Consider the following 6,973-nt stretch of genomic DNA (forward strand, 5'->3'; position numbering starts at 1 on the left):
TGGGATTATTTTATTGCCTACACAAATATACAGAGCTTTAACTGGTCTCTACAGGAGTCGACTGGTTGCTACAGGAGTTTCTTTACCAGTCTAATGGTCACTATACAGCCACTATAGCTACTACATGTAGTGGTTTCTATTGGTTCCTAATGTGATGGGGGAAACACACATGCCTTCTTTGGCAATCACATCTGTGTGATTTCTAACCCTTGTATATATGTTTGTAGATTACAGTGTTCAGTGATTTCATTCACCTTTTGCGATTAAATCACATTTAGCCTTTTGTGATTAAATCATTGATCATTACTCATCCATCCAAGAGGAGGGAAAAGAACCTCATGGATTGGTAAATGGTAAATGGACTTGATTTATATAGCGTTTTATCACCACACTGAAGCAGTCTCAAAGCGCTTTACATATCAGCTCATTCACCCAATCACTCTCACATTCACACACCAGTGGGACAGGACTGCCTTGCAAGGCGCCAGTCGACCACTGGGAGCAACTTAGGGTTCAGTGTCTTGCCCAAGGACACTTCGACACATAGTCAGGTACTGGGATCGAACCCCCAACCTCTCGATCAGAAGACGACCCTCTACCACCTGAGCCACCGTCGCCCTAATGTCCTAATGACAAACATTTAAAAAGTATTGATTTAGTATTTTAAGGACATCTCTAGTCATCCTGCCAATCAGATATTTGGCTGTACACAATACAGTAACAAAATAAACACAATGATAGCATGGTGCATACAGTAGGCTATTAAAAAGCAAAAAGTATCAATAAGTAATAAAATAAATCAAACCTGCCCCACATTCATTTCTTTTCAGTTTCTTTTACATTGTCTTTACTGCATTAACTGTCTGGTCTTTAGTCTCGTTCATGTGTATTAGGGAAAGAGCATTTTGTTTTCAATTTGGAGGCAGATACATTTAGTTTGAACTGCACTGACTGGCAATAATACTGTTTCTTGTGAATCTCCAGTCACCTCATGCAAATGAGGTGACTTGAATGCTTTGGTTACATAGAATGTTCTCAGCATCAACAAGACAGTGTCTTTGTCTTCATGTGTGAAGGATAATATTCTTTTGATTTCCCCAAAGCCACCACAGGTTAGTTTTACAAAGCGGTCGTTTCTCTTAAGAGGATGTTTGTAGTCTTGGCTTGTGTATAAAAGGTTCTCAACAACAATCCACTTGTGTATTATTACCATGTCAGGAGCATGCGTGTTTGCAGCTTGAAAGGCCAGTTTCTCTTCATCTGTGAGGACATGTCATGCCATTGTCCAATGCTGTGGTTTTGTCAATTTTGCTAGCTTTGGCAACATGTTGGTCAGTCAGATTTGCACAAAATCACAAAACATTGTTACTAATGAGATGCTTAGATGCAAAGTGTGGGATGGCCATGTGCAAAAGGAACTTGTTAACAACCTGACGGGGAATTCCTTTTGTGCCCTGTACTAGCTTTAGCAGATTTCCATTTGCATTCTCAAATACAAAGGCAGAGTTTGCCCACAGTGGGCCCCAGAGATGCACAGACTTAGCAAGATGGCTTAGGAGGTGGACATTAAAAGTCATAGCAGACTCACCATACAGAATCTGAAATCTGAATGTGAACTCAAGAATCATGGCTTCAGCTTTGTCAATATCTGCATGAGAGATTTCTTCTTGTAAAAGAATGTATATGGCTGATACAAGAAGGTTCATATGTTTCAGGTATTTGTTGTCCAACAACCCCTCAAGACAGGGTAAGCTGTAGAACAGCAGACAGTGACGCCACTCTGATGCTTTCCAGTGGGCTCTTTCAGACAATCCCCGTGGCATTCTTGTGATTATGTTAGGTGTCTGAAAGGCTTTCAGCCTCTCATCCAGAACTCTTAGTGTTCTTGGACTTCCTACATAGTATGGCTTTGTGCTTGAAGAGGAATCTACCTGTAGCTTTGTTAGTTGCCTTGTAACCATAAGCAGAACACAATGCATATAATCTGGCACAAATCCCCACACAATATCAAAGTCTGGCATATTGATAAGAGGGGATGGCCCTTTTACCCCATTTACACTTGCATTCTGCTGGAATGCTTGGTCCATGTCCTCTAGCATTGAGTCATTTGTCCTGTCTTTGTAGTCTTCTGCCCCAACTGGATATTTGACTTGTCTCTTTACCAAAGTGCCTGGGTGCAAACAAAACCCACAGCCAAAATAACCATTAAATTGAGTGGTGTTCTACATTTGGGGCCTGGCTACAGAATCTACACAGCACGTCAATCCAACTAACTTACTGTTTGTAGGATTCCTGTTTTTTCTCCATGAAACTCCTGTTTCTGCCAGTGCTTGTTCAACAAAAGGTTATAGAAAGACATTCATCGTAGGCTCACTAGGCCCAAACCAAAGAGCAGCAAGTATTACATGTTTATATCTTAGTTTTGGTGGGAGCTCATTCAGGGTCAAGTGAATTGGCCAAAGAGAATATTTTGATGATTTGAACACTGGGGTTCCATCAGAATTGAATGTGTATGAGAAATTATCAGGATTAGAGAGAATACCACCAGATGCAGAGAGCTCTCTGTAACACTCTCCATCATATACAACCGAAATGTTTGTTCCTGACTGTTGTCTGTCAAAGTGATAGTTTAGATGAATATTGATGTCTGGATTCTCTAATAGAGCTTGTATCTAAGGAGCAATTGGGACATTTATGAAGAAGCTACCTCCATTAATTGCACCTGTATCAATAGTAGTTTTACACACAGGGCAAACTGTGAGTTCCTCATCCATTATCTGTTGGAATGTGCCTATGTTTCCTTTACAGGATTTACAATAGAACTGAAATTCAATCTGCCCTGAGCTATCTTTAAAAATTTTGGTAAACATGTATTTAGTTTGTGGTACCACCTCTTGGCCAAACATAGTGTTTATCATTTCAAGAAGATTCCCTAAGGCTGTGCCTGTAATGTGATGCCTTGCCGCAAAATTCATAATCATTAATAATGCTTCAGCCTTTGTTGTTTGTCATACAGATGTTAACACTGTGTCCAGGTCTGGACTTGACCCACACATGTTTAATGGCTCACCCTGCTCACTGTCACTTGTGGTGTTACTGTCCTCTGTGTCATATTGATCGAAATATGGACTGCTCACAGACAACTCACAGAGACCACTGTTGTCTCTAGATGAGCCTCCCCCACATGTGTCTCTTGAGTTGCTCCCATCAATTCCAGACTGTGTACTGTCTTAGAATAATGTATCTCGGTATGGACTTGACCAAAATGTGTGCAATGTGTCACCATGCTCCTTGTCGCCTGTGATGCTACTGTCATCAGTGTCATATGGACTGTTCACAGATAACTCACAGGGACAACTGTTGTCTCTTGAAGTTGTTCTCCCAGACACTTTGTCAAGTGGATGGGAGTCATCATCTGTGTCTCTTGAGGAGTCCACAACAACGTCAGACAACCCACTGTCATTGGAGAAAACAAGGTTTTCCTGCTGCAAGTCCCCTGTGACACTTTTTTGTTCTTGATGTTCTTCTTCCAAGGATTCATTTGTGTCGCCATCGCCATCTCCCAAGAGCTTTTCTCTCCCACTCTAAATGACAAAATGGGAAAACAACATGTTGCAGCCTTAGTTGGATTTACCACGAATTGATAAAAAACGATTATTAAAAGCGGTGGTTACAAATTTCATTATCGATTTGTTGCATTGTGCAATTGATGCGTCACTGACTGTGACACGCAGCCATTTGCTTCACTTGCAGCGCTTTGTCAATAAACTCTCCTTGCCGAGAGAGTTAAGGAGCTCAACAGCAGGTAAATCACTACAACATTCAACATTTGTTCTATTTGGAAGAGAGGAAACGTATCGTTAGCACCTCTGTGTGTGCGTGTTTGTGCATATGATAGTGTTTGGTGTGTGATTTGCGTGTGTGTGAGAGATATTTTTTTATTTTACATTTATCAGCTTAAGCAAGTTTTAAATATGTTTTTCTCTTTAACTTAAATTGTACACAATGGTGGTAATAGTTTAAAGACAAAGCCTCAAGTTTAAAGTTTTTGACCTATAACAGTTGGTGAGAACCCTGGTTTGTAATGTAGTGAGGATGGATGAATTGCATTTAGAAAGGCGTTAAATTAACTAATCACATCTACTCAAATTTGTTTGATGAAGTATTTTTTAAGGTACTTGTACTTCATATGTGTATGTGCGTGTTTTGCTCAGGGGCTACTAACTTGCCTTAACCAAAGACTGTAAATAAAACAAGTTAATTGTTGAGTTGTTATAAGTTGTGCTATGATTCATACTAATGCTATACTATCTTTCTCATTTCATCAGAAAACATCAAACAATGACAGGCTTCATGATGATAAACACATGATGCAACCACAGAGAAAAGCTCTACATGATTATCACAATATGAAGCTTCACTGCAATGATCCTCACCTTTAATCCAGTTCACATTTTGCCCTCAACGCCACATTTTACAAAGCTCATGGAGAGAAAATATGAAGAGACTTCAAAGGAAGTGAAGATTTAAATTAACACCAACAGCAAACTGTCTCTCACTGCTGATATATGGACACATGTAGCTAATAAAGTCTACGTGACCTGCTGCTACATTCACTATGGAATGAATAACGAGGCTAAATGTTTAATCCGTTTCATTTATTGACCATTTACTTGATTATGAAAATAGTTTAATTGCAGCTTTAAATCCAACACAAATCTGATTATTCTTAAAATCAGAATCTGATGCAGTAAACATAGGTTACAGTAGCCTACTCTTAAGTCTGTAGTGTGTTTGTGGGCTGCTGCTGCAGTACAGTACAGTACAGTACCGTACAGTACAGTACAGCACAGCACAGCACAGCACAGTACAGTACAGCACAGCACAGCACAGTACAGTACAGCAAGATGGGGTAAGAGGTCAATAGCATGCACAATGACCTTTAAATTAGGCAATTGCACTTAGGGGTATGAACTAGTCATTATTATCAGGCTCAGGTATTTCCTTTTTGGCATTCTGTTAAGAATGCTGAGAGAGAAGGAAGGGGACAGAGAGGCGAGTAATTTACAAGCATCAACTAATATTAAAAAAAAAAAAATAGTATCAATAATCATAATAAACAATAAATAAAGAAGAATTTAAGTCAGTAGCTCCTCCTAGGATTTCTTTATGTTCTTTTTCTTTGTATACTGAACACATCGTGTCACCGCCGGCGTTGGTCCCAAAAGCTTCCACGGGGTCGGCGCACGCACATGTACGAAACGCGTCTTCATCCGATCGGCCTACTTTACGCCAGTTTGTGTACTATTTAAAAGGTTAAAACCCTGCCAATTAAGAATAATTATAAATGTATGTTTGGATTAAATCCCGATTTATTTTCTATTTGGTTTTTGATTGTCGCAAGGAAGTGAACCTAACCCATGACGTCACTTCACTTGCAATATTTACGACAGAGCTACGGGGCGTGATATTTGAATGTAAAGCGACCATACGACATTTGTTAAATATTTTAATAGTACATGTTTAAATATGAAACTGTATTGTGATGTTTTTAGTTGTTAATTAAAAAAACACACACCAAAAAAATGAATAAAAACACAATACACAACATTGACAATCATATACTAAACAGAAAGTAAGATAAAAAAAAAAAAAAAACCCATAAATAAATCGGAATTCACTCGAAACATAAATTTTTTATTATTTTTAAAATTATTTTTACAGTATATTGTTTCAACTTGTACAATAAAACAATAATTGCTGTAAAATAGACCGACCGGATGGAGACGCGTTTCGCGCATGCGCACCGGATGCTTGCGCTCTTAAAAAACCAACGGTCGGAGTTGCAGTTTTATTTTTTTTACACCATCAGAAAGCTTTGTAAGTATAAAACTTTAACATTTTGATATTCCAGCCAAAGGGAACCATGTAGTAGCTAGCTATCAAATACATTGGAAAGCTAGCGCCGCAACCGCTATCATTCCTAAGATAACATTAACTCAAAAAATTCATTTAAGTTTTCTAACGAACAGTTAGCCGGCTAGGTAGCTAAATTGTGCAGGAAAAATGTATTCCATCTCTTTTTATAGCCTTGTTGTAGCAGTAGGTCCCAGTGGCTCTGTTGATGTTATCTACTGTTGTTAACGTTACTTAGTGGTACTTTGGTTCGTCAAAGCTATCTAAAGTTAGCTAATAGCTAGCCGGCTAACTGTTAGTTGTAACTAGGAGTGTGATATGCCGATATATCGCGATATTTTTCCGCACGATCGATTATCGATATGCTCCCGCTAAGTATCAATTTTTTTTTTTTTTTTTTTAATCCTTTTCTGCTTTTTCACTAAAATGTGGATGGATGAAAAGGACTTGCTTTTCTCACATATGGGACAAGAGAAGGAAAACCTGCTAAAACAAAACAGCTTTCTTTCATCTCTAAACCAGTGACGAGTGGAGAGGTTCATGTCTGATTTATTATAAGATTATATGAGATATATATGATTATTAGATATATACATTTATTTGTTTTTTTACATTTTAACAGGGTTTTTAGGGTCTGAAAAAAAAGACATTGTGTATGATCTTACCTTTATTTGTGAATAAAAACTTGGGATGTCCCAATAGAACTTTTTCACTTCCGAAACGATACCGATATTGCAGCCTTGTGCATTAACCGATACCAATAATGACCCGATACGATATCAGCAAGAATCATACATACTTTTATGACTTATTTTGTAGTGTGGAATGTTAGAAAAGTCTTGATCAAGTGATACTCAAACAGAGAACATTAGTCAGCAACAGTAGGTATGAGAAAAACTGACCCATTTATTATTAACCAATTGGTTACATACATTTTAACCATCAACATAATATCTGCAGTATTCAACAATTGAATATATATAATATAATATATACCAGAGAATTTAGATGCAATCCGATAAAATCTGATATTCGTTTTCTGGCTGGATTATATTTG

The sequence above is a fragment of the Gouania willdenowi genome, chromosome 5 (assembly GCF_900634775.1).
Source record: "Gouania willdenowi chromosome 5, fGouWil2.1, whole genome shotgun sequence".
NCBI classification, from domain to species: domain Eukaryota; kingdom Metazoa; phylum Chordata; class Actinopteri; order Blenniiformes; family Gobiesocidae; genus Gouania; species Gouania willdenowi.